Consider the following 22,735-nt stretch of genomic DNA (forward strand, 5'->3'; position numbering starts at 1 on the left):
AATGGAGAGAGCCAGTCATTGATTTTAAAAGTTTCTCATAAAAGCCGATACTTAATTCGACTAAAATATATATATATATATATATATATATATATATATATATAATATATATTTATATAATATATATTTTACGCGAATCCCTTTTGCTTAGCTACACGAATGGACGGTGCATTTTTTCGAAATGAAATGAACTTTTGCAACTCTTTCCCGTTGAAATGTTTGTCTATCGACTTCGTATTAAGGCAATGTAATTCACGAGCTCTCAGAATTCCGTCATCTGTAATCGTTCGTCCGAATTGATTGCCGCTACGAAAAATACGGTTCTGTATTTTTTGCTTTCTGTCAAGTAAAATATAATTGGTAATTACGTGAACGAACGGAGGTTGCAACGGCACAACTTTTATCGCAAACGTGTACAGTCGCGCTCTAATGCAATTCCCTCGTTATCCCGCGAGTTTCTCTCTCTCTCTTTCTCTCCCTCTCACGTTCGGTTCACAATTCCAATGGATTTTTTTTTTTGTTCAAATCTCCACTAAAGACATCGACTGAACTGGGATTGCGGCACGGATGTGGAAAAACAAATCGCGTTACGCTGATTATCTGCGCCGGAAGCCAGAGGGAATATCGAACAGCGATGCGATGGCCGAGAGGATGACGGATACGTGAGATAGCGCGTGATATGCAGAAAGAGAAAAATATTTCAAAAGCTACCGACGAGATGAGAAAGAAATATAGTTCCCCCGTCGTCGCCGAATACGATGAAGTCGTTTTTTAAAAGTCGATTTTTTAATTCGTGAAAAAATGTTTGTCCAACCTACGTGTTCCGTGTCGGAGGAAAGCTTTTATACATGCGCGGAATGAAACTGAGCTATTTTTCTCTTTTTTTTTTTGTTTTTGCAAAAATATACTTGACGTAAATTATGCCCTCGTGAAATTCGCTCGCATTAGATACGCGAGCAGGATCTTTCAAACGTTCTTAAGATCGATTTTTCCCGCGGAGTTTTCAATTCGACGTGTCAATTTTGTTTGACTTGGCGAGAAATATTTCCTTCCACATCAAATGAGGTAGAGATCACCGAGTCTTCTTTCCATCATTTAACTCTATCATTTTCCGAGAGACGCGAAATTGATGAGTTTAACGCAATTCTCTTTATTTCTTTCGGAGTAGGAATTTCAATCGTTCAATATCGCGAATCTCTTCTCGGATCATCGCATCGAGAGAGCAACATCGAGCTCTCAGGTTTATTGCAATTTTTATTGCGACGTCAATTTGTCACATTTTATTCCGTGTATGCGTGTAATTTTTGTTTGGACTCGAGAAGATCTCGCGCAGAAGGAAATATTGACGAGAGAAAAATATTTATCCCATCGCATATTTTTTCGTAGAGATCGTAACTGTATGCGCTTCTTTAATAATATTTAAATCCAAACACGACTCCCGCGCATTTCGCCATTGCATATCTCGAGACGTGATGTATTCACAACGTGTTTTATACGTTGCACAATGTTTTCCGTGAGATTTGAAGAAGTACACCCACAATAAGCCTTCGGTAGGATCGAAAAATGCTGCGTGGGTTCGAAAAGACATACGATTACTATATGGACGATACTTCCAAGTCAGTGATCCGAAGATCGTATCGCTAAACAGAAGGGTCTCGACTCCTAAAAAGTACCGTCAAAGCAAGCGAGTTACCTCCTCTGACTATCGGGCTGTGTCGAGTCGACACGACTCGACTGTTCGTGAATCGATTCAGCCGTTTTCCACCCGTCTCATCTTCGTTTATCTTGTCCACCCCTCTATTTACGTTATTGTTTACCTTGTGCTAGGCAAAACAAACGCGATACGATGAGCGAGCGGAGAAATTCGCCTATTTTTCATGCCGTGTAGTCCAGGTATTCGGAATGTTCCTCTATTTCGATTTCCGGTTTACTTTGCAGCCGGGAAAACTAATATCGTTCTGTTTTCGATATCCTATACTCGTGACATCCATGACAGATAAGGAACATTAAAAATGATATTTCAAATATGTCAGGAATATGTCTTTATCGTGCGATCTTTATCTGACTTAAAAGAGGCAAAAAATTCGCTACAATTATTACATTTTCTTATATCATCATTGAATTAAATGGAATGTTTTTAATACTGAAGAAGCATCCACGGGAAAAAATTCAGAGAAACTGTTTATACAACTCAAATAGCTACGTTCTATCGATTAAACTGCAAGAAATATTTTACGCTCTTATCTTCAAGCAAATACAGGTTGCAAAAGTTGAATATTTAATGTGACTCTTCATGGATGATCCGTTTTCGATAAGTCAAGTCTATCATTATTAATTCAATATCCTTCTCTTTACCCTCGTAGTACATTGTTTTTAATGAATTTTTATTTTGCAATTTTTAGTTTTTTTTCCATTCAATGAAACAAAGCCATACGAATAACGCGCGTGTGAATTCTTCAACAGTTTTTCCTTCATATTTCCTGTTCTCTGTATACTTTTCATTATTTTTGCTATTTTTACGTCTCCTTTGTACCAATAAAGGAAGACATTAACTTTTTTATCGGTATATCTGCTGAAACGCGGTGTCATCACGTTACCATTTATGCTTCTTCATTTATCTTATTTATCAAAATATCTGCTTACTTTTGCACATTTTTATCTTATTAATTTATCATTTTTTTATTTTAAAATTAAGAAAATATATATATGTGTAATTAAATAATGTATAAGATAAAACATCCGATTACATAAAAGAACTCGACGCGAACAAAATTACAAAGTATGTGTTATATTTATCAAACAAATTTACAATGTATATATTACATGTATATTTCGACATCTTTAAAAAGAAATTTAATTAATCGTGCTTTGACGTGCTTTAACTTAATACTAGATTTATCAGAGATGCATAGTGATCAAATGAAATTTGTCAATAATTTTATATCGATATTCTTTATATAAACAGCAGATTTTATGTGAGAACTAAAATTTTAGACCATCAATTATTGAGAGAAAAAAAATTCCATAATTTTATTTAAAAATTTATATTTTTTTATTTACTAGCTTTTTAAATTATATATATTAAAGAAAAATAAAGAAGCGTAAAAAAAGTAACATATCACGAAGAATTATCGCTCAAATTGTTAAAGAAAAGATAATACTCGCAGCCAATTCTGGACAGAATTCTGCTCTTCTGTAAAAAAAAATACGAAATTCCAAGCATGTTACAACTATTCGGCACGAATTCCCGATCGCATCACCCTTGTTTTGCGGATAAGGGGAAATAATAAAAGGAAATGAAGCGGCTAAAACTATGGAGACGACAAGAGAACCGGAAAACGATCCGGAAGAAATACGAGTCCTAGTCCCAAATAACTCAATGAGATTGAATTTGTCCCAAATAGTGAACGAAATATATGATTATACTAAAGTGTGTGGATACATCCTGTTCGAATTGTAGAAGAAAAAAACAATTTATGTAATGTTCGATAAACTTTGACACTATCTGCTCAATAATTTAAACAATTATTTTCTATAGCAATAATTATAAAATTATTCACTTGTGCAAACATATGATATATATATATTTATTTTTTATTTATTTATTTAAGAAAATTATTTTTCAAGGCGGGATTGAATAGATTTATGGACACAATCAAGAAAATAATATAACAAAAAGAGACATTGACTTCATCTGTTAAGGTTTTCATTATATGAAGTAGATCCATTTAAATTATACTACGGCAGACACAGACCATCTAAGCAGTGCAAGGATTACGCTGGCAAGAATATCCGATAACTTTGTGCAAAGTCCAATTCATTTATCTTGCGATTTAAAGCTTGCAGACAAATGTTCCAATTTATTTGTATTAAAGAAGATAACACGAGAATCTCGTGATGTATGAGAAATAGATCGTATTATGATAAAAAAAAAATTGAATAAGTACATCTTTTTCATAAATGATGAGATGCGAGAATGTGTTAAATGTAATGAAGCACGAAACATGAATATATGACTATTTTTAATAATTCCAATATCACGAAATACGGCAGTAGGCCGATTAGAGATCGATTAGAATAGATACAACGAATCTCGTGCGAGAAATATAAGAGTGTAAGATGCATATTATATGTAATTACATGGGCGAATTCGTGGCAGTAAAGTTAATGATGATTACGATACACGAACAACTTCCATTATCCTTCAGCTCACCCACGTAACACACTGCGAAAACACAGTGGCTACTCAGCCCGCGCTCTCTAAAAGTGGTCCATCAGACCTCCGGAGCAAGTTTACGCTTCTTCGTCAACAATAGCAGAGGTTAGAGGTTTATGGAAGCTGGATGGGTGCTGATGAAAATAGTGTTTTCGGCTTAACGCGTAGTCGCTATTAAGTACGCGCAGCTGTTTTCACGATCCATTATTATACGCGTCAGTTTATTATCAAAGGTACACAAAGCAGTTTTGTCATCATTAAAATGAGTAATAATATTTGCCGTGAGTAAAAAGCAGCAAACGCAAAATTTAATCCGAGGAAATATAATTATTTCTTATAATTAAGATAAGAAAAATTTTTTAAAATTTCCGCACAATCTTATTTCTTTTTTTACTCTCGTTCTCCGTTAATATTGAGACTGAATATCGAAAATTTGGTTCGCCAAGTTGTCGTAAATATGATCCGATAGTTCCCTAGACGATTCGACTCGGCGATGAGAGTCACGTCAGTCGCGTCATCCTGAGATATCCTGGTTTAACGGCAAGATACATCGAGCGGTTCTCCTATAGCCACATCGGCGCAAATGGGATACACGCAGCTTTCGCCTGCCAATAATTTTTGCTCGGAAGGGTACTTGAAAGTTACTACACGCGAACGACGTTGATTTATACCGGTCGAAAGATCGTTCTTCCTTTCCCAGAGAGAGAACGAATTAACGACCATCATATATAAGGTAGATTTACACTTCATCCCTTCACCCGTGTTTTCTCCGGATATTAATACAATTAGCGACGTTACCATTTAACACAACTTCCCTGCACAATACGCTTCGCGCTAATGACGTTTTCCATTGCAGTTCAATGGAATGAGGTGTTACATTTCACCGCGCAAGGATCTTGAGGGACATCCGGGCAAGCTCCGCAGCATCCAGCATGCAGTGAGTAGTGCATCGATTTTATTCATCAGTCATTTTTATCGGAGGAGTCATTGTCGTGACATTTGCACGTCGTACACACGTGTAAAATCCTCGTTAATTCGCGTATGTGCAAACGGCCGGGTGCATACAGATGGTACGTCTACGTGATCGAAATTTCGTCCGGGGCCGCTTGCGACCGGTAATCAATGCTAAAGCGACTAATCAGTTAGCAGCCGCCCGCGCGCAAATTGTCGTTTGGAGTGACGCAAATTGCCGCGGATCCGCCGCAGCGAGCTCGAAGCTCGAATAGAAAAATGCATCGTACACCGAGGGGTCGGGGGATAATAAAGAAGGGCGCGTGACGTAACCTCGTTACATCCGGTAAATCCGATTAAAATTCACGATGCGGAATTCGCGCGTTACGACATGCAAATGTCTGCTGCATATGGGCGCGCGGCTAAAAACAAATGTATTTAGGTGTCGAGATTCCGCGTCGACTAATGTCCGGATGACGCGCGAATATCTCTCTCTCTCGAATCAAGATGAACGTTCGCATTCGCAGTTAATCCAAATCGCGATTTTTTTTTATATACGTATACGTGGCTATGCGGACGCGATGTTATTACGGTAATTGTTGATTTTATCAACGCATCGCGCACTTAAAACGTTAATATGCGTAGGCGCCTGGTGTTTTATGAACGTTACCTAAACATATACATATACGTGTGTGTGTATATATATAATGAATACGTACATAAATATTTACGTCGGCGTGCTTGCGATATAATTTTGTTCGCGTATTTATGCATCGCCGCTTTGTTCGCGGACGACGCTTGATTGATTATACCTGAGCTTGCCGCTAATTACTCAACGTAACATTTCGATTACCACACGCAACGGTTAACTACATCGGTGCTTCGACTGATTAATATCAGTTTATTTAGATTAATGCACAATACAAGAGAATGGTAATAACACAAAGGATCATTCGAAAGGCAATTAATTATCTCCAGGTAATTATACATTTTTTTTTTAGTTTTCACCATTACGTAAATGGACGACCTTTTCGTGCATTAGAATCTCGACCGTCATCGAGATAATGACGCTAGCTGCAATTTTACGAAACGGCATGCATTTTTTTGCGTAGTATCATTGCGCAATTAAGACACCTCCCCGCGGTGGAGCCATAAAGACCGATTAAGCTAATCGTGGCCCTATTAAAGCACGTGCACCTGCAATACTATACATCCTCGGTAACTCGATCTAGATGCACGTGTGCAATTCGCATCTGCATTAACGAGCATCAATAATTCTAATGTTATCACGGGGGTCAATCTATGCGGAATGAAAATAATCACCGATCATATGGCTGATGCATCGTCGCGTGTAACTCGATTAAGACGCGCGTATTACATTACTCGCATCATGCAGATGCTCAGATATCGTGTGCGATAACGCAATAATAATTCAGTCGTCTACGTAATACGTAACGAGGCGAAATATATAATGAATTTCGCAGGCGAAATTTTAAAGATGTAGTTATATCGGAGGACATTAGGGACACGGCTTTTATAACGCGAGAGCCGCACGGTTCGGAAACTCGAAAATTCCTCTCGCAATCGAGCGCGACGATTATCCGGCCATTACCTTAATTGCCGATACCGTTAATGCGCGTATCCACGCGCGTATAGTTATTCGGATGGTCGACGTTCCACGCACGCGGGTCACCGGATATCGGTCTTGCCCATCGCCGTTGGTTTGGCTAACTGTCCCCGGGGAGGCGTAGCTCTCTCGTGAGTGTCATGTCGAATTGCCCGGGCCAACCCGATCCCTGTGAGTTAAACGAGCAGATCTCCGAACGGGAACGTCTACTACACGGACGCGACATTAGCTTTGAGAGGAAAGACCAGAACTTGGCGTATAATCTGTAAATCGGGATTGCGATCCGGAGTCTCGAATCTTGGATCCGACACGTGAATTGCGTGAGTGCGATAACATCTATCCGTCCCGATCCTGTTCTGAGGAATCTCAAGATCGTATCCGATCTCTATATCGCGAGGAGACATAGCACTTAATCCTTTTATTTGATATATTAGCTCTTTAACAAGTGAGATATTTGATAGAATAAGGAATATCTAAGGTTCGTAGTAAATTTGAAAGTCTTCATAGATGATTGTCTTGGATGTTGCATTAAAATTTGCAATTTAAAAGAAACTTAAAATAAATAGATAAATATAATTATACAGGGTGTTTCTTAGTAAGTCGGAAAATTTTAGGAGATGATTCTTTAGCAAAAATTAAGAGGGATTTTTCATGTAAATATATACTCCTACATCCCTCCCTGTGGAATTATACTCCTCCAAATTGGGGTAAAAATTAGGTTTTTATTTCTTTTCTCAAATTTGGAATAAGTGAAAGAAAGGAAATTAGGTAGATATTTTCTCCTAGTAAAAAGGTTATTTATTAATATTTTTTTCAGCCTCCAGTATTGTTATAAATGAATGAAACTAGCAATCTCTATTCAATTTTTTATTACAACTTTTTACTGTTTATATGAAAAATCCCCTTTAATTTTCGACAAAGAATGATAAAATTTTTCGCATTTATTAAGAAATATCTGAAAAAGTTAAAATCTTACAAACTAACTCTATCGAATTTCAACGTCGAGTGTAAACATGATTTACAGTACTTTGGTATTTAAACGCCGCATTAATAACTGACAAGCGCGATAGAGATGGAATGCCTGCGAATTCACGCCGGGTGTATATCGCGTAGCGGTATAACCGATTAGAAATTCCTGAAGGGTTGTCCACGAGTATGCCTGACCTGCAGAAAGGCATCTAACCGAGTATCGTCGTGGCTTGCGCGTAAATTATGCACTACGACGCATACTATGCGTCGTATTGCCCCGTCCATTATCGAGAGCGCGCGACGAACGAGCTACTATGGTGAGATGCCAAAGCAGCGTGTAGTGTAATATCGCTGATAACCTCCATCACACCGGTAGCCTAACCCATCTTCCTGGTGCCGATAGTTACCGTCGTCGAAGGCGCATATATCAGTTGAGAAAGAGGCAACGCTTATCTTATACAGCTTAAAAAGAATACAGGGTGATATCCAAAACTCCAGAAAATAATTCCTTGGACGACTTTAGAGAAAAAAGTTTCTATAAATATGGATTCGAAAATGCTTCCTTATAGAGTTATGGGCCTCAAGTTGAAGGAAAATGAAAGAATCCTGTGATTAGCTTTTGTAATTTTTAATTGAATAATAATGTTAACGAGTAACTTAATTAAATTAAACGCTCGAAATGTCCACTTCGCACAATACATGCTTGAATTCTTTTGGCCATTGACTGTCGTATTTTTTCAAAAATTCTGGACATATTTCGAATAGAAAGCGATCAATTCTATTGCAAAGATTGTAAACATAATACTTATGTTTACGAAGCGTAAACTTCTGAGCCTCGATTAAGAGTCTTCAATTAAAAATTACGAAAAATAATCATAGAATTTTTTACTTTTCTTTAACTTTAAAGGCCCATCATTCTACAAGAAAAGCATTTCCGAATCTATATTCATTTTTTCTTTAAAATCATCCAAGAAATTACTTCCTGGAATTTTGAACATCACTTAAGAAACATCTTGTGAAATCCTAATAGATTATCGCATCGATGCATGGACAATCAATTAATCATTTGTCTTATATCAAAGCTCTTTACGATAAAGTACACACGTAAAGTCAATGAATAAAAATATTTTTCCCCGGAATGAACACCCTTTATATCTAAAAAGATTTCATATTTCCATATCTCGTACAATGTTAAAATATTTATAATATTTTTTGCAAACAATGCACTGACTTATTTTTTAAATAAAATGCATTTCCTTCTCATCGATTGCTATTTTTACGGTATCACCGAACACCGTCCGCTCTGATCAAAATTGAAAGAGTCCCATCATGCGGAAAGCTCATCTCTTATTAAACAACGTTGCTACGTAGCATCCGACGTTTTATAGAATGGGATTGCGTGAACAACAGTGCACGGCAGAATGGATTTGCCACGTGTCAATAGACGAGGACACGGGATAAAAGATGGATGCTTGTTACAATAACTGCATTTTTATTGATATTTGGGTTACAAAAGGGTGTTAGATCGGAGACGAGTCGACCTAGATGACACTGACGTTGATATCGAATGAGTGCGGGTTATTGCAACGCGGTTGAGCTAATAACGACACACTGGCCTCGTATATCATCGTTAGCCAATCGCAATGACATCATTGCCATTGTTCCAGCGATTGTGGCGAAAAGAGGAAGAGGATAATTGATCAATCAACAATCGCGAGGAAATCGTCAAACGTGATTCGCGAAGGCGAACGCGAGACGCGCCCGTTCTTTCCGCGAGAGACAAATTTCGTCATAAAAGACCTGTCCGAGCCAGGGACGCCGCTACTTAAGAGCTCGCATATATTTACTTGCGGTTTTGCGCGGTAAACTATAAATTGGAATTAACCCGGAGCGGTATGCAGAGAGCGTCGAGCGAGTTTGGAAAGTTTCCAAGAGCGCGTGGCGTTATTGACGTTGCGAATCGGGTAAAATGCGGCTAACGGAAAAGTTGCGGTTGCGCATGCGGCGGTTAAATCAAAATTACCGAGGCTCGTTAAGAGCCGGTAAACACAAGAAAAAAAGAAACGGAGAGAAAAAGAGCCGAGGGGAGAAGGATCGACCCTATAATTGAACGGCGAGCAAAATTACAGATCGAGATTCCTATTTTTATCGTAATCATCGCTTACAATAATATGTAATAATAATCTCAAGTATGGTCGCCGTCAAAAGTAACCGTAAATTATGATAAGAGCTATTTTTTTTCTCCGAGTGCAACGCAGGTGCGAGGCACTATACGCGACACTTAGCTCGAACGCGGGGACGCCATTATGTCGCGAGTTTATAGCACGCCGGCATAACCGCCCGCGGACTGCGTTACAACGAGGGAAAAATATAACCCGGTACACGTCGTTATAATTAGCCCTCCGTTACATTTAACGTCCATTAACGTCGTTAGCTTCGAAAGCTTTAACGCCCGGAGCTACCGCGACGAGGCCGCGAGAGAATTTCCGGGCGAGCGTGAAATTTCATGTCGATGTTAAATCGAGCGGATCCACTATTTCGATGTCAATTAATATTCCACGCATCCCACGCTTTGTAATAATCGCGCACAGGAAATTCCATTCGAGTGCAGGGCGAACTTAAGTTCCCGCGAGGCTCAAACGCAGCTTAGAATTTACGTTTGTATTCTTCCCGCGCTATCAGGATTACATAATTTGAAACTTATGTAAAAATCTTACTTTGGAATATATAATGTTGTTTCGTCTGTAAATCTAGGTAAAAATAGGCTATACGTATTAGTAAACAATTGTGCGTCCATATGTTAAAATTTTCTTGTGCTACCACGTTGTGATTAGTACTTTAAAGTACTCATATAATTAACATACGACTTATATGTTATTATTTTTATAACGTTTTCATGTGTTACATTTATGTCAACTTCATAATTTAACATTTTGTACATTTTATTTCTCTTAAAAATGGAATATTATTTTGAGTATTTTTGATATAATCATTTTGAACATTCAACATGTTTCAAAGTCAGTTTAACATTCTAAGAAAAGTTAAAGTGAATCTTTAAATAATCTTGAACTTTGACATACAAAATAATCAAATTTACTAAAATCAAATGTTTCTATTACAAATAATTTAAGTTCAAATAATTACTATTATATGTTGATGTCCTACAACAATTCTTACGAATGTTTGTAACTATTTCTTCATGTAATTTTTAATTAATTTGTATGTTATTTTTACATTACACTTAAAGTTACAATAACAAAAATAAATGTAAAGTATCGTGTCAATTATTTAACACTTTTAGTTTGTCAATAAGTAATAGGACGAATGAGTTATTTTAACTAAAAATTTAGAATGGACTTTCTGGGACATGTTGAAAAATGTTAAAATTAACATTTTATGTTTTACTGTGTATACATATATAGTAAAAATTATTGTACATTTATTTAAAATTCTAGCATGAAATAATATAATATTTAAAAAAAAACAATTTTATCTTTTTTTTTTAACGCGTACTCAATATATATTTTTTCTAATAATGGCAACTGAAAATTTATAATAAAATTGAACGTGATAGAAAATAATCGTTGTACTTAACATGAGCAAAATTATAAAATTCTTTTATGTACTTTTGCCCCTAAATTTACGAGTTTAAGTCACATTTGATTATATTTGCGATATATTTCTGTAGAATTTTGGTAATAGCGGAAAATGGGAAAATCATTATACTTTAGATCCATTAACGACCCAGTTTTCGGAAAAATAGCTCGACGATCAGCTTCCCGCAAAGTTTGCACACGCGCAAAGATTTCTTATCCGTCTATTATCGTCTACCACCATTAATGCTCTCGCATGCATTTTACTGCAACAGCCAGCAGAAAAATGCGGGCGATTCTTGAATTTCTAACGACTTTTAATATTCCTAAATCATTTCGCATGTTCGTTTTCGACGTAAAATATAAATCACAGTGCATATATTGAGCTATGATTTTGGGAGCGATTATTAACAAAATCTTAATCAGTCTTTTACAACCTCTGAAATGCGAAAGTTAATTTTTAATCGTCACACGATAAATTTGGCATTCAAATATTATCATATTTATATAAAAATGCGATAAAAAGTAAATCTTCACTAACATATTTCCTTAGTTCAAGGTTTAGTAATTTATTGTAAAACTTTCACTGAAATGACTTGTCACAATTAATCAGAAATGCTTTCACAAGGATATATCTCTTGCTTGAATCTTCTCATTTGTTAATTAAATATTTGCTGGATAAAACTTGCTCGCTCGAGGGCGACTTCGCTTTGTAGTTTTATCTAAAAGCTCTTCATCGATTAACAAAGCGGATGCTCTAACTACGCTCAGCTGCCCACCTAAACTTTCTATTGACAAGTATCGCCCATGATTAACGAGAGGTACTTGCGAAGTTACTGCAAAATCTTGGCGACTCGAGAAGGGTCATCCATAATCCGTGCTCACAAAACACTCACTTCGATTCGTAACGACTCTTAATGGCCGCGATTCATTCATTGGTATGCGTATACAAATTGCCGAGAAACTCTAGCGTAATCTATCCCTTTTCTTCGGATCCCAGTTCACGGGGATCCGAAGAACCCTTTCTGGGTCAGCGTGAAAACTTTTTCCTTCGATTTCCTGAGAATCGTGAGGATTAGCCAGCAATTTGGGGGCGTTCATGCAACGTGAAAAGTTCTTTCCCAGTCAAACTGACCTCGCACAAACGTTTTAACGTCACTCGATTGCGTGCGAGGATTCGATTCACCTCAGAGCGCGTCGATTTCTTTTATACTTTGTATCGTGTGTTCTATTTATTCTTTTACTTAATTTTTAGATCGCTTTTGATGGCATTTTCTCAGCGAACAATTCGAGCAGTTAGTAACGTGTTCTGAAATATAACATGTTTCCAAGAGTAACATGTTCTCGTTATTCGAGACCACTGACATATTTGGCAACGAAATTCAATCCGCTGACCGAATTTTCCACTCACGGATTTCCGGAACGAATACCACAATGTTTACGGTACTGTTGCCAAATAGTAGCGAAAATCTTGCCTATCGATCCGTCCTCCAGGATATCATAAAGAGGAAAAAAAACTTGGTGTAAAATTTGCGCAAGTTATACGAAACTTGACAGACAAAGCGGCAAAATTATACCGAAATTACGTATACTCTTAATGACTGCGATTCGCGTGAATAATCAAGTCTTAATTAAGAAACGTAGCGCGATACGATGCAAATCAAATTGCATTGTGCTCAGTAATTATATTTTTCTTCCCATCCTTCTGAATGTCTCTCGTTACGTATATAATTTATATACATTATGTACGTACAATAATTAATCGTGTCGCATGATGAAGAATTGAAAATCTTAAATTGAGACACGGCGTGAAATAATTGATGAACTGTAGGAATTGATTCAACAGGATGCTCGACGCTTCTTTCAGCCTCTCTCTTTTTTTCGCACAGTTTAAGGATTATTTCAACGGCTTCATTTCAGTTCCTTTTTTTTGCGTCACATAAGACCGATGCAAATGCGCGTTCACAAATACAGTCACGTTTCCCAGCTGCCGCCACTTGGTCGCATCCGCTCCCGAGCTTCTTCTCCGCCCGGGATCTCCCACGCGACATTTAGTCGCTCCACGAAGTATAACGAGAATGTAATTTTCCAGGACGCATATTATTATCATCGGCAGGACGCATCGCGATTTCTCCTCGCATCATTTGTCGTATTCTACTCGATGCGAGCGTACATTACATTTCCGCGCTCTCGCGCGCTGTTTTCCCTCCCTTTCATTCAGCTGCAGCTGGCTCGCCCTCATTAGCATTCATCTTTTTCTCGCATTCGAATTATACCGTTCCTTTCGTAACTTCCCGGTCCATTCCCCGAGTTATTCCGTTTTATATTTCTGCAAACTACGACACAAGAGCATTCCTTCCTTTACGACTCTTCGCATGCGAGTATCGCTTCTATGATCGCCGGGTTATTTTGAAGAAATTGCAGACTGTCATAAAAGACTCCTTATTTCGCGGATAAAACGTACCTCAAATAATCTGAGTTATTTTAAGAGTTATTCCGGTTGAAAAGTTTTGAAATTTCGGAAATGCTTGGAAAAATTTCACGCCTTTTTCACCTGAAGCAACGGTGTTCACCGCGACACGACTCTCGCGAGAGATTAATAACCCAGTGCGCAAGACATTCAAGAATGGATTACGCAATAGATAGCGATCATCTGTAGAACAATGCTACCGACATGCTGGGTGTAATTTATCACAGCGCATATCGTAGCACAGAGAGAGAGCAAATTTGTTTGCTTCTGTTAATTCGACGATACACATCCACGTGCTAAACCTATCATCTATCAAGAATGAGTATCACTGTATAACCGATATATCGATATCCGATTAGCCGATAATGCGATCAATAATATTCACTCGCTATTATATATACCGTATCAAATTAATATATCGTTAATATATATATATATATATATATATATATATATATATATATATCGAATTATGTGAAATTCTATTTATTTTCGTTTATCAAATTCAACTGTACGCGATGATATTGCTAATGCAACGTTTGACGTAACTTGATATTGCGAGAAAGCTCGACAAGATTAATATCTCAAGGGCTAAAGTGCACGGAGGAATGGATAGTAGATATTAGGTAGATAGGATTGTTCTAACAACAGTAAAGTAACATCTTCATCAGTTGCAATTCGTCATGTTGCTGTTACGGTAATGCAAACTAGTTTGCAGTCTAGCGATGCAAAGCTGTCATCTCTGACAACAATGGAAAATTGATTTAAACTTTTTCGTAATCTTGTTCGGGAAGTGACGACGTATTCTGCCGATTAAATCAATTGAAGCGATTCTCTCACGAATATCGCAAGATAATTAAATCCATATTATTTATTATTATTATATATTATTTATAGAACGATATTATTTTTCTCGTTTTTTTCTTCGCGAAATTCTTTATGAAAGAATATTGCACAAATCAATCGTATCCAATTGACGTATATCACCGCGTTATTTTTAATACATATGACAAATTAATTTAGACTAATTACCAGGGTGGCACGCTCAAACTCATGCCCGGAAACAATAATGCAAATTTTGCATAATGCGATATAAAGCTTATAATATGTATTCGAGCGATTTTTTCACGAATATCGCAAGGTAATTAAATCCATATTATTTATTATTATTATATATTATTTATAGAACGATATTATTGTTCTCGTTTTTCTCTTCGCGAAATTCTTTATGAAAGAATATTGCACAAATCAATCGTATCCAATTGATGTATATCACCGCGTTATTTTTAATACATATGACAAACATATGACAAATTAATTTAGACTAATTACCAGGGTGGCACGCTCAAACTCATGCCCGGAAACAATGATGCAAATTTTGCATAATGCGATATAAAGCTTATAATATGTATTCTGATACGCGTGTCAAGTTGGGACGAAACCCAACTGTCGCGATCGTACAAACTAGCGGTTCGTTAGCTCCGAGATCGGGCTCCCCCGTACTTGTCAGCTTGATATCTATCTTTCAGCTATTCCATCTCCTTCCATCACCTCCCACACCTTCTCGCGAGAACGAGCGCGAGGGAGAAGCATCGTGTTCCGAGTTTGTCCCGAGAGTTCCGCGATTTAATATTCGAGCATGTCGCCTTGATATTCAGTGGACAGATATTAGCATGTAGAGCAGAACGACCAAGTTTCACGATGGATTCTCTTCCGCTTCGTTGTGCGTTGAATTCTGTCGAAAACTGACTGGAATTTCCGCACCTTTAACAAGCAACATCCGAGGCTTAAAAAAGGGCATAAGGATAATAATACGGAGAGACGCGAATTTATTCAATATTATAACAGTTTTTTTAAATTATTACATAAATATAAATAGCGTTTAGAGAAATTAGATGCTTATTTATTAATAACTCGATCAATCCTTTTAAGCATTTTTCCATAGAATTTTTATACTTGTAACATCAATAGTTAGATCTTAATTGTAAAATTCCAGGATTTTTATTGCGATTCGCGCTCTGTAAAAAATAATGGATATTCGATATACATATTTTTTTCATCGTTACCTTTCGTTATACATATGTATTTGACTCTCAGTTGGTAGTACGAGTTGCTATATGTATTCCACTTTCGGTACCGATAAAATTTCACTGCTCGTAAAAGTCACAGGGGCACGCTCTCATCAAACCGAACCGTCAATTCCGTCCGCCAATTTGAGATTGGAGGAGGTGAAACCTCTTTCACGCTTGTCGCCGCTCAATATTTTCGATTGCATCGCGTCCCGCCGGATTAATTGATCCTCCTTTCATTCCCTCCCCTGCCTCGAGATTTATTTTTCCTTTTTTACATTCGAATATAGCTTTTTAATTGCGTTTGGGTAAATCTCTTATTTACTCTCTCTATTTACACATTTCTGATATATCCATGAGCGTGTTTAAAGCACACATGCATTTTTCCAACAATTGTTTCCTCCTTTTCGCTAACAATAGTTTTTTTCATCATTTATCGAATTATATTATTAGCTTCATTAATATAAATCCTTTCTTTTTTCACTTTTTTGCATTAGGATTGACTCCATAAATTTTGATGACAATTACTATTCGATCGGTATAATTCACGTGCGTTTAATCCATTTTTCGTGAATCAATAAAGAATTTCCGCCAGGCAAAAATATGCAGTGTCATCAAATTAGACCGTCGACTTTGCATTTCCATGAGCACATTGGGTAGGCAATAATTACACAAATCATAATTTTTTTCTACATAATCACTGATAATCGCTGAATCGGATTATCCACCGTCACGATTTACATCGACTCGATAATTAATTTGCGCTGTTTACCACATGCACCTATCTAAAAAGGAAAAACGGCATATTATACGACATTAAACCGCGTATTTTCAATATGAAACACAGTGTGACGTGATAATGTCATTGACAGCCATATCGTGTTTTACGTTTGCGTGCATAAATCCCAGGCGACACGATGATGAATCGACAGTGCAATATCTCATGTCAGTACGTAATATCTCGCAAAAAAATGTAACTTTTCAGGATAAAAGGAGGGTTTTTTTTTTTTTTAATTTGCACAATACGCGTGCACAGACACGATCTAATGTTATTTACACCGCAGATTATTTATACTTTTGCGACAATACGTTATTTCAAATAATACCGAAAGCGTCCGGTTGCGGGAAAAAAATGCGACGGACACCAGACATCGGCAATCGGCATCGATAGATAGTCGAATTAACACGCGATAGGATAATCGCCGATTTATGAGTCTGCGCGTTCTATCGGAAACCTCGAGCTGCAAAATTTTATCTACGGGCAATAAAAGTCGAATGCGCGGGAAACGATCGATATGTTCGCGTTGCCGAGCTTTTAGCCGCTTTTGGATTTCGCGAAAGAGCGAGTCCGGCTTATCTTCGGCCGAAAATTTCATAGGCCATTCTTGCCTTAATAAATTGCGCTTATTTATCTCATTCAGGCTCAACGCGCAATCGGTATTTTCGATCGGCAACGTGCAAGCCCCCCCCCCTTCCTCCTCCCCCCCACGCGACATTTACGTTCTAATAGGATTATTATCCGGTACGGATGGCTAGTTGCTACCTCTCTGTCTTTCCTCGCGCCGCTTTTCGTTCTTTGGTACACCTTTTACATGCTAATGTTCCCCTGCTGAATATCATACGGGCGGCTTCTGAATATGAAATAGTTTGAAATTGGAAAGAGGGAACGTTGTCTTCCGATGTGCTCCATCTTTCTCGGCATAGTTGCCCCCGCCTATATTTAACGTAGTTATTTTCTCGAAAAAGACGTGGAACAAGAAAAGAGACGTAATCTCATCGCGTTCGCGGTGATTAATTAGTCGTCGCCGCTCGCAATCATTCGCATTGTATTATTATTTTTGCGGGGAATCGCGAAGTTGTACTTTAATATCCTCTCAGATGTCGCGAGACGGCGCGTGCTCGTAAAACGAATAAAGTAACAATTATATTACATTCAACCGCACAGGAAATATTAATTACTTTCTACCCGTGCACTTGCGTGATAATAATTTCTTGGCAGGAGCTCGGTAGCAATTTTATATAATTTTCTTTTCCGGTGATCAAACCTATGTACAAAGATATTGGAATCGTGCGCGCGTGATTAGCGATAATTAAATGAAAATATTTCGCTTCGCGATTGCTCTGTTTTAAACGTATGGACATCACACGTGATGTCAGGAGAAGAGAGAGAGAGGGAGAGAGAGCGGGCGCTTGTGCGATAATAAATTATCGTGCGGTCGAATCTCATTATAATTAATCCTCCTGCTCTCCTATTCCCACATTCCCCGCTTAATACTCCGCAACGATGTAACCTTGTAAATTGTCGTGACTTGATGCTAAAATCCCAGGTATGCAAACTTGGCACGTTTATCATACACGTAAACAGCGTTGACGCTGCTTCACTGGCTGGTAAATGCGTTGTTGTTGAAACAAAGACGCCGATTAGAAATTTATTATACATTCACGTGTATCTGGAGATCGGATTTACGGCAGCTTAATTTACTCCAGATTGTAAACGTAAGATAACGACGTATAACGTTTACAAATCGCTTTCCTTTCTTAATTCACGCTAGGTTTTGTCTAAAACAGAGAATCTCATTAATCGACTAACATTTTTATTTCATCTATTCGTGCATTTATTGAGACAAATTAACATGAGAAATGTGTATTATAATTCATTATTATGGTAAAAAACAGAGCATTCGTGAACATATGATCGATATATGAATACACATATAGAATATACATCGAAAAGTTGAAAGCACACGCTGATAAAACGAGACATTTCTGCTGAATTTGCATTTCAAGCACTTCGCAAGCAGGCGAATTCTCAGAAGCTCTCAGCGCAAATCATTTACAATAAAATATCACTGTGCGATGATCGAACGTACACGCGTGGTATCATCGTATGTAAAAATGTACGAGCCCAGGCAGCTGATTCGATTTTGACGAAGCCACCATCTACATGGCTACACTAGAAATGGAGATTCCGGGAATTTATGGTTTTCATTTCTTGGACGGTGTCGGACGTGTTACTCGCAGCGCACGTGACGAAAATATTCAACGAGTCGAACGTTGGCCACGTCGTGTTTTTCTGAAAGGAACACGACGCCCGTGCCAGACTAGCTATAACGTGCACCGGTATGTAAGTAACGTGCTGTAACACGCGGTAACGATTTTGTGCAACGATAGGCGCAAAGGATGCTTCCTTCGTCGGTTTCCATCTCTTAAACTGCGCGAGCGATGCGAATAAAAAGTTTGCAAAGTAAAATCCATTTGATGATATCACTAAAGTCAATTAATAAGAATTAATACTCTATTAAAATATTCAATTAATAGATTTATTAAATTTCGTTCCTCTTATTATCGTCTTATGTTTTTATCATTAAATTCGACGTTTGAAATGCAAGAAAAAGTTTTGCAAAATTCATTTAATGATATCATCTAAGATCAATTAAATCAATTTTTAATACTCCATTAAAATATCCAATCAATAGATTTGTTAGATTTCGTTTCTCTTGTTACGTCCATCTTATATCTTTATCTTTAAATTTGCCGTTTAAATATTGTATTCTTTACTCTTTACCGTATTTACAATTTTCAATTCCCGTTTCAGCGTTCATGTTCATTTTGTGCAACGATAGGCGCAAAAGATGTTTCCTTCATCGGTTTTCCATCTCTTAAAGTGCACATCGAGCGAATGAAAAATTTGCAAAGTAAAATCCACTTGATGATATCACTAAAATCAATTAAATGAGGATTAATACTCTATTAAAATATTCAATTAATAGATTTATTAAATGTCTTTTATTATCGTTTTATGTTTTTATCATTAAATTTGACGTTTGAAATGCAAGAAAAAGTTTTGCAAAATTCATTTAATGATATCATCTAAGATCAATTAAATCAATTTTTAATACTCCATTAAAATATCCAATCAATAGATTTGTTAGATTTCGTTTCTCTTGTTACGTCCATCTTATATCTTTATCTTTAAATTTGCCGTTTAAATATTGTATTCTTTACTCTTTACCGTATTTACAATTTTCAATTCCCGTTTCAGCGTTCATGTTCATTTTGTGCAACGATAGGCGCAAAAGATGTTTCCTTCATCGGTTTTCCATCTCTTAAAGTGCACATCGAGCGAATGAAAAATTTGCAAAGTAAAATCCACTTGATGATATCACTAAAATCAATTAAATGAGGATTAATACTCTATTAAAATATTCAATTAATAGATTTATTAAATGTCTTTTATTATCGTTTTATGTTTTTATCATTAAATTTGACGTTTGAAATGCAAGAAAAAGTTTTGCAAAATTCATTTAATGATATCATCTAAGATCAATTAAATCAATTTTTAATACTCCATTAAAATATCCAATCAATAGATTTGTTAGATTTCGTTTCTCTTGTTACGTCCATCTTATATCTTTATCTTTAAATTTGACGTTTAAATATTGTATTCCCTATTCTTTATCATATTTACAATTTTCAATTCGCGTTTCAGCGTTCATGTTCAATTATCGATAAAAGGTATTACATTAAAGGTATTACTATAAAGGTCGGTTGTAAATATCAATCCTAATCGGTTAGTATCCATTGTTGTCCTTTTTAAAGCACTCTTTCAAGTGAGATAAGCGCATTATTACTTCGCTGTAGCATTCTATCGTGGACATAAATAAGATCCCTTTCCGCGGTATAACGGGCTTTTCACTAGGGGCCATCGAAATAGATCGAGATCGAAAGAAAACACAGTACCATGCCATGCACTAGACTCTATCTGTTTGTACGGCAGAGTATGAATCGACCGCAAAAGTATCTCGTCTCACGAAAGAGGCCCATTTCCCACGACGACGTCCGGTGGTTGGTTTCGTCATAAGGATGCACCGGAGAAGTGAATTGGGTCGGCGCTCTTTCAGCGATCGATCCCAGGTTATATACCCAGGCGTTGAACTAAGGGAAGTTCAGAGTTCATCCGGATGTCGCGAGCGCGTCCTTGGAGACTGGGGCACCGCTGTAATAGAGTGACATTATATCACGTGTACATACAAGATTGCTCGATCCGAGATCATGATCCCGCGAATATTAAAAAAAAATATATATAATTATACAACTGCATTCCGCATTCAGCAGGGAAGCGTAATTTTGCAAAGTTTGATATTGAAATGCCTTCTTTTCCGAGAGCGAGGTTTCCCGACTTATAATAAATTGAATATCGACCAACGTACATGTGTCTTGCTAAAAACTGACGGCGTAATATTCTGCGTTGGCGAAAAACAATTTATCCATGTGGATAATTAAAAGAAAAAGTAAGTTGGACGGTATCAGAGATTGTAAAAAATAAATGTTCTCATTAGAAAGTTTGTCTTTCCGCGTTCAATCAGTTAGAAACTTGGTAAGAAAGTTCGCCATTCGATATTCATCTTCAATTTTATATTCCCTCTTAAGTTACGCCTGGTCTCTCGCATCCCAGGTGCAATCTCGATCAAGCTTCCTGCATCCGTGTATACGTGTAATATATCACTTTACGCTCGCATTGTTGAAGAGCCGTTGTAAAAACGGTTATAACAAACATCATACGGGAGAAGAAAGCTCCACCGTAAAAATACGAGACTCTCTTTGACATTTTTTAAGTCCGACTTTGACGATGAGATTTCATTTACTTCGCTTATTATATTTACGTGGTCGTAGTCGCGAGTATATATACGTGCAAGACGAATACATATCGCCATTCCTTTACACAGACGGACAAAGAACCACGAAGAGACTCGCGGAATTTTCCCCGGAGAGGCCGGAAGTAAAAGCAATTGCCCCATGATACAAGAAAGTTGCGTCTTATTTCTACTGTGGACCGCAGACTCCGTGCGACCCAGAGAAGAGGTTATTATCCGTTACGAATCATCGCGAACAAGTAGCGTTGGTGACGAAAAATGAAGGATTAAAAGAAAATTGTGGCGAAGAGAAAGAGACTGAGGAAGAAACAGGAGTGGAAGGAGAAGAAAAGGCGGGTGAGAAAGGACGAGGTGAAAAGGAAAAAGTAGAAAAGCCCTCTCGAAGCCCCCGTTGTCGTTGCCCGTCCAGAAACCGACCTATTCTACTTCGTCTTTCCTAAAATTCGCGCCCTGAAATTCCGTGAAAATGCCGAGGAAGGCAGACGTAATGCTCGAGTGGCTAACCATTAAGATCTAGAAACGATAACATGAAAAAGGAGGGAATAATGATGTAGACGTGTATTTGCGATGACGTGCATTATGATAAAACAAGCACACACTCCTGAACTCTAGAAAAACTGTCGAAATTTTTTCGCGTCATAAAAAAAAAATATAAGAGCGCTTTTCGAGAGTTAGACGCAATATTGTTGCAGCAATTATATACGGAATACGTCAAGTAAGGGGATGTTACTTGAAAGTAATACAAATATTTTTTTTATTTAAAATTTATATTCATGTTTTCGTGCTTTTTACATGCCTGTAAAATATGAGAAAAGTTTTGACAAGTTCTGTATAATTAGGTAAATTCCGTAACTGTAGAGTGAAATATATTAAACAGAATAAAACTCACGTATACCGCATTGTTAATATTTACTAAACACATTGCATAGAAAAAAGTGCAACATAAATTAATTAATTAATATTGTGTGAAAGAATTATATCATTTAGAATAATTTTTGAAAATGTAAGCTATCATAGGCTTATTATTTGTCATCTACATATCACTGATGGAATTAAAGCTAAATAATGTTTAGCGAGATAAAGAGGACTTTTAAAATAATATATAATTCTAAAATATACTGTCATCTTGTCGAGCGTTATGAAAAATGTTAATACGCGTTTCGTTTCGTTATATATTTTTTCGCAT

The 22,735-nt window shown here is 37.0% G+C and overlaps 1 protein-coding gene across 3 annotated transcripts in view; it reads left to right on the forward strand.

Annotated features, from left to right (window-relative positions):
* Positions 1-22,735, forward strand: part of LOC105250481 (obscurin) — a 150,542-nt gene that overhangs the window by 81,402 nt on the left and 46,405 nt on the right. For all 3 annotated transcript variants that reach the window (XM_011256603.3, XM_011256605.3, XM_011256604.3), the window contains exon 2: positions 5,073-5,153. The gene's annotated coding sequence lies outside the window, so the exon portion shown is untranslated. The remainder of the gene's footprint in view (positions 1-5,072; positions 5,154-22,735) is intronic.

This window comes from Camponotus floridanus, unplaced genomic scaffold (genome assembly GCF_003227725.1).
Source record: "Camponotus floridanus strain SB8 unplaced genomic scaffold, Cflo_v7.5 scaffold15, whole genome shotgun sequence".
NCBI lineage: Eukaryota > Metazoa > Arthropoda > Insecta > Hymenoptera > Formicidae > Camponotus > Camponotus floridanus.